Source organism: Battus philenor, unplaced genomic scaffold (genome assembly GCF_028537555.1).
Source record: "Battus philenor isolate CCGP_79_NKW_IND1 unplaced genomic scaffold, ilBatPhil1.0.hap1 SCAF_29, whole genome shotgun sequence".
NCBI lineage: Eukaryota > Metazoa > Arthropoda > Insecta > Lepidoptera > Papilionidae > Battus > Battus philenor.
In genome coordinates this window covers 5,854,281-5,861,886 of record NW_027181692.1, presented here as the reverse complement: position 1 = coordinate 5,861,886, position 7,606 = coordinate 5,854,281, and positions in this window count along the sequence as shown.

The window sequence follows — 7,606 nt, the reverse complement described above, 5'->3', positions numbered from 1 at the left end:
AAATTAAATAAGCACCTATAAATTAATTTGACTTAAAGAATTTTGAATTTGAATTAAAAAAAAGGTAATGAATATGTTGAGTATAGATTGCTTAGATGGTTAAATATATAATTTTTTTTGCATTAATTTGTGTTTATACGCGGCGAGCAGAACAGCGCGAAGAGCCTAGCTACGGCATTGATTAACAAGCATTTATAAAAGTGGTTTCCACCTGCAACCAGTCGCCGTGGCTATGGTTTCGTTATTTTTTTTTTAATTCCACTTCTGGACGTATCGGATGCGTCGCCCTTGCCTACTTAACGTTTGTGCTACGATTTTAAAATTAAAAACTAACGCCCGTGTGTGCGTGCGTGCGCTAGTGTGCGCTTATATAATGTATGAGCAGTTCGGGTATATACAGGATTATTGTGTGCGTTATCTGTTTATTTGTGTGCGAACGAAAGAAGTCTATGGATGCGATGATATTAAATATTATTACTATTATTAATTAGTTTTTGTTCATAAAATGGAAATTTATGCATTTTTAATTATTTTTATAATTCTTAGTTTTAACGTTGTTAATATTGACTAGTCTAAATAATAAATTTAACATTGATCGTTCAGAAACCAAATACGCTACATATTCCGACAAGAAAACACCAGGAAAAAGACACAACAGAAACTTGTGAGTGTTGTGATACCTGCACTTGCAAACAAGGACTTTGTCAATAGGACGTTAAACAGGATTTTCCATCCGTGATTGTTTTGAAAAAATATCATACTTTGGAAAATTACCGAATTCAAATTTTATGTTTTTATGTGTTTCAGGTACTATTAATAAATCAATTACAAAGAATTCTGTGTTTTTAATACCTCTAATCTAAGGGAGAAATAATTCCGTAAAGCTCAACTAGCTCCGACTAACTGATGTTGCCATCAGAGAAATTTCTCGATTGTAAAGGGTTGATTAAATTAGTTACATAAAAAAGGTTTAATGTAAGATTTTTGTTGAGATGTATATTAATAAATTAGTAATTAAAGACTAATAAAAGAAATAGCTCGTCAGATTGACAGTACACATCTATGTAAGCAGAACACATCGTAGAGAACCGATGACCACCGAGCGTAAGGATCTGGTATGGAGACTGCTTCCAACCGGTTCTTTTAGAATTTTATTAGAGAGACCTCTGTCCAGTATTGGACATCATATGGCCGATAAAACAATGATGACGAAATAAAAATCCAAAAAAAGTCATTTAACTTTTTCATTTTTATATTAGTAAGTTTCTGCGAATTTATCAAAAGATTGAAAAATGACATTAAAAAATAAATCATTTTGAAAATTTCAAATGCTGTTATAGAAATTTTTAAATTAATAACCTCATTTATAAATATGAGGGATGTCGGAACAACTATCTTATAATATTGTTCTATATGTATTAATAGCTAAAGTATTTTTTTATACAATGTCCAATTACTGCAACATAGAATATGTATAATAATTTCTATCCAGGTTTCAATAACAAAAGTTATTATTGTTAATATCAATAGCATCTTTAAATATGAAAGAAATCCTTTCGGGACATAGAACCACGTGCTTAAAATAAAAGGTAAAAGCCTTGAAGGGATGAATTGTCAGCAAAAAACATTATAGCTTTTACACCAGTTTCCTATCATCAAGTGATCACTGTGAAATATGTTATATTAATTTATTTTTCCTATGGGATTGCGATAGTCCAACAACTTTAGATAGTGCAAAATTTAACTAACTTTCAGAACGTTAATTATTGACTGAAACCATCGATTTTGGTTAGGATGTACAATAGATTATTTTTGACAGCAATAACTAATTATACAGTGCAATAGACATTTTTAATTATAATTAATGTCTTATCCATACAACGCTATTGTATCTGTGCCGGTATTGTACTTGATTGTGGCGCTCGCGTCGCCCGCCGGAATGCAAACCGGCACAGGGCTGTCGCTGCTAATAAATGTTTATTATAAAATATATAATCATTTTGTAATTTAAAATATTAAACCTAAAACATTATCAAATACATGTGTTAAAGTAACTGTAATGTATTTATATTTGCCTGTAGCATGCATGTCTAAATTAACTTCACAATTTATCTAATGACTTCTAATAAATAAAAGAAATATAACATAATAGACATATAATGTAAGAATATTATTAAGAAATACTAGTGATGTGGTAAGTAGCTAATAAAGCACGTTTAAGAATATAGCATATGATCACAGCTATAAATGTAACGTACAATGTGCTCTCTTTATGCATTCGAGTGCAATTATATTTATGAAATGGCAATACTGTAATATGAACTCTATATGAAAAGATATATTAGCTAATGACTGGTCCACTTAAATCTTTTCTCTTCTAAAGAAATATAATGTTATTGCATAAAATATACCAAGAAAGTTACTATATATCATTTCTATTCTGCTTTCTTTCCTTTTTCTAGTTTTATATCTAGTACTATGGAATTAGAGAGTTTTTAGTTAATTGAGATGTGTGGAAATTGCATTGTTGACTCATTTAAACAAAAAAAAATATGTTAAATTTCATTTAAAAAGAGCAACTGTTGTGTCTCTAGTCGTTTCTTTTCAGGAGATCAGTGTTTTGAACCGGTTTTAGCTTATTTACTGCATACGCTGACCTATTAAACATGTTAAAAATAATTGACGATTCAAGAATGCCTGTATATGTCTTCATGAATAAAAATATAAATTTTAATTATTGAGTAATTATATGTAAATTACGTTAGCTAACTTAAATCAATTACTATATATGCTTCTGGAATATTTTTTATTTAAATAATATTTCAGTGTATTATATTCTATTTATATAAATTCTAAACACTGTATTATAATATTTTATTACGATAAAATAATTAAAAATAATGATATGAATTAAAACGATGACGTAATGTTTTGCAGCCCTGTAATTGTGGAGCACACAGACGCATCGCTGTACACACGGCGACGTCCACATGCGAACGTAACGAATTAGGGTCGAGACTATTCTGGACAAGACTCGAACTTGTATAACTCATGATTTATTTATATTTTATTATTTATTTATTTATACATTTAAAATATTCTATATTTCATCTAAAAGTCATTGACCAATAAAATATTAATACTTGTTTTAATAAGTTATTCACTAACTTAAATGGAGAAATAAGTAAAGAACCAATATTTAGCCACTTCCGCACATGCAGTGGTAGCCGTGCAACAAAGTGCACCGCCCGCCAGCCCGCTGATAAATGCGCATGCGGCAAACACTGCGAATTACACAACTACCACCGTTAAACCACTCAATACGTGTTTCACCCCTCCACGTGGCATCTCCAGGAGCTGTTACACCGATTAGTGCCAAACACAGAGTGCTTATTTATTGTATATTGCTATAGTATAGTGCTTATATATGAATAATTTTTTTTAATTAAAAAAATGTATTTTTTTGGCATAACTATTATCATTTCATCAGTTAACAGCTGCTGCTAAACGAAGGCCTCCGATATAGATTTCTTAAATGATCAGAAGTGGTCTGTTTCTAAGTTTTTACAAAGACGTGTGTACACCTTGTGGGCTAATGTGATATGCTGACCCCAAAGGCTTTATGTTTAGCGCGCTAGGTAGCCAACTCTCTGGCACATCAGCCAATCTACTGTGCTCCAACAAAGGTATCTATAGGGGAATACAATCATCTTGACAGGCGGGTTGAAGATCGCAGTTTGGTATTACGGTATGCAGAGGACGCTGCTGCCCATCCTCAGGAAACTTGTTTGTGAGCAGTAGCAATCTTATATAATTAATGCACAAAGTGAGTATAAGTTTGTATCTCTGGAATCGAACTCCCGACCTACGATCGTAAGTCTCGGTGCTCTACCGCTGCGCTACCACAGCTCAGTAACAAAATACTAGGTGGTATATGTACGCAATAAATACTATACTTATTATCTATTTACTACTAGCCATACTATTAAATAGGATACAATATTTATATATGAATCATATAAATACATAATTCTGGAGTTTTGACCATTAGCCGGTGGACACGATGTGGTTATTCTTCCTGTATATAGGTGAATGCAGCTTAAGACCGATCACCGTGGAGATCTATAGGTTATGATGATGATGATGTGCGTATATTACATAATTCTCAATATTTAACGGAATCAGGCGCTACCTTGCGGAAATCCGTCCTTAGTAAGAAAAGGGCCAATATTTAGCCACTTCCGCCAAACACAGAGTCACTAGTCGGCACTAATCGGTGTAACATAACTCCTGAAGATGCCCCCTGGAGTTTGCCGCAAACGCATTTATCAGCGGGCTGGCGTGCGGTGCACTTTGTTGCACGACTACCACTGCATGTGCGAAAGTGGCTAAATATTGGTCATTTTCTTACTTAATTCTCAATTTAAGAGAAGTTATAATGAAATAAATATAATATAAAAATTAAAAATAATTCTGTCAGTTATGACGTTCTCCGTCGGAGCGTGCACGTTTCTTTTTGCTCCACACATATTTAGATAGTTCGGTGGGAGCGCTGAGTTTAGATGTCTTCTGGAAATTAACAAATACGAATATGGCCGACACTTTACTGCGCGCTTATTGATATACAGTATATTTATTTATTTCTAATATGCAAGCCAACATTAAAACATATAAAGTTATATATTATTTTCGTACAACACAAAATTATATATGTTTGCCTATTGTATGCGTACAGCTCCGGCCATAATTATACTGTATTATTTCTCAACGTTAATATACGAGTAAAAGGGATGACAATATTATATGGCGTTTTTAATAATAATTAAATAAAATACATATAATCTATGTTACATTAATACTAGACTAGATTTTATACTTTTTTTACGATTAGTTTTTAAGCATTATATCGTTAAAAGCATTCACAGAGCCTCCAAAGATGTCGAACTCGGATATTTCTGCATGAAATTTCATTTCTAAATTTTATTTTATGGAACAGTGGTTTTTTTTCTATTCATTAATTTTTTCACTTTCTTTTATTATTTTCATATTCTTCTTTCATTCCTCACATGATCTAGCTTTCTGCTCTTTTATTCCACAATTCGATTTATTTTTCTCTTTCGCTCTAACTACCTTTACAATTTAAAATATATCACAGATTTTATTTAGTTTCATTTTTTCTCTTATACATATATGTACTACAGTTTTCTCTAATTTCTCTTAGTTTCATTATTATTATTTATATACATTTTTAATTTGTTTCTTATTATAATTTCATTGTAATTTACATTTTTTATGTTAAATTTTGCTTATTATGAGATAAGACATAATGCAGGCGATGGTCGCCTTCTCAATCCTTTTCCCTAACCAGCTTTCGGTGTCAATTCGGAGCCCTACGAATGCTGGACATTCAGCTACTTGGTGCATCACGGTCTGGTCCATACTCGGTTCACAGAAATACGAGGGATTCTTTGAGCTCAAATCTATGAAGGTAGTCGGAGTATCCTCTGTGCACCATAAAGAACTGGACCAAGAGTGCGTCCACTTCAATGCTGCGGAAGGCTGCAACAGCACCCGGGAGAAATATCCGCATGATGCTGCCGTTCCTTCCATGTAACTTCGATCCCATTCCTCAAGCGATCCCAGTCTAAGCTGTCGCTTGACGGATGAAATGGGGCATTCCTGGTAGTCCGTTCTACTTTTGCACTTCAGAGCCGCGTCCTCTGGCAGTTGATCCACCCTCTCACTCCGAGTGCGCTTTCACCCCATAAAGACTTTAGAGTTTTGTATTGTCGCGCGTGATGTAAAACTTAATTTAATTAGAATTTTTATGTTAATATTATATATTACAAATTTATAATGATGTATAACTATATTTATAATAAGTATACGAATGTATGATTATGCCTTAGAATATATGAAGGCGGCTTTAATTGTTTAGTTTTATGTGTGAAGGGTTTCAAAGGGTGAATTTATGAGTTATTTGCTGACAATAATTGTATGATACATCCCGTATAAAAATCATTGGATTCAAAAATAATAATTTAAATTGATATTAACTATTATTTATTATCTGTCCTTGTAGAGTTAGGTCTGAAGTTATCGGTCTATCGTATTCGAAAAAAAAGAATAAATGAATAAAATATTTCAGATTGATCACCTCTTATATAGGATGTTTAGTTATAGGTGTAAAATCTTTAAAGGTTTTTGCTGACATATGTTTTTCATTCACTCCTTATAGCTTTCATCATTATCATTCTGTATATGTCGGCTTTGTACCGTCATAATTCTTTAAGAAACTTTTATTTTAGTCCCATGAGTCATAACTATTTAGTAATAAATAATAATACGAATCTTTTTGTATGGTTTGATGTATGTAGAAGAAGGTTAAATTTGCATTACCCACGTGGACTTATTTTGTTCTTATTAGTAGTCTTATATAGTCCAGCGGATTGGTAAATTAAAGTAGCATTGTGCTCATAGTGTGCAGAACAGATGGTCTTTGAGGCTTTAAGGTTATGGAGCCCATCCACAAGGTGGACAGACGATTTTGTTAACACGACTACGTTAGGAGATCTAAAAGACCTCTCGACTTTTGTTTTATGCGACAAACAAAATCATGTCACCCTCAGGAGTTATAGCCATGTTTAAAGGTCCTTGTGTATGATTGAATTTGATTCAAATGATTAATATAATAATACTAGCTGATCCCGCAAACGTTGTTTTGCAAAAAAAATTGATATTTTAATTTACTAATGAAAAATAAGGGTTGATCGTAGAGGGGTGAAAATTTATAGTTGTATGTATTCTTGTATGCTGTATCATAAAAAATAAAAACAAAAAATTTCGTTAAAAAAATAAAAAAATTTTAAGTGTGAGCAACCTTTATCACTTAGGGGTATAGAAAATAGATAGTAGCCGATTCTCAGACCTACTGAATACGCATATTAAATTTGGTAAAAATCAGTCAAGCCGTTTCAGAGGAGTTCAAGTTCGAACACCGTGACACGAGAATTTTATATATTAGATAAGAAACGTACCAGGTCCCATAAAATTTAGTTACAATTTATTTTTCTTGAATCAACAAGTTTGTTTTTTGAAAATGTTGACGCAGCGAGAGTTTCAGTCTTCTGAAGACAATAATTTCAGGTCCTTTACTACCCGGTCCTAGTGGAAATCTGTGGGAAAAGCTTATGTCCAGACGTGGACGTCCAAAAGTACATAAAAGATTATTATAACAAGTGTTGTCGTTGACTTTTGATAAAGCAAAACCTTTTATCCTTCAATTTAATAATAAGCAAATGTTAAAATTATTAATAGCAAATTCATCAATTTCATATTGAATGTCGACCATTTTTAAATCATTAATTTGCGTTGGTAAAGCATACACAAATACGAAGTGGTTTCGTGGGATAATTGATTTATTTATTTATAAAGGCATTCAATTTCGTTATTGATCATTAAAAGGAAATTTCAATTTACTGATTAAATCGAATGTACTCGTATTTATACTGAAATGTCTTTACTGGCTTGTTTTATCGCTGAAAAGACGACGTCATAATATGCTAAGGTATTTCATTGTAAAACAGACCTGGATCACGCATGATGT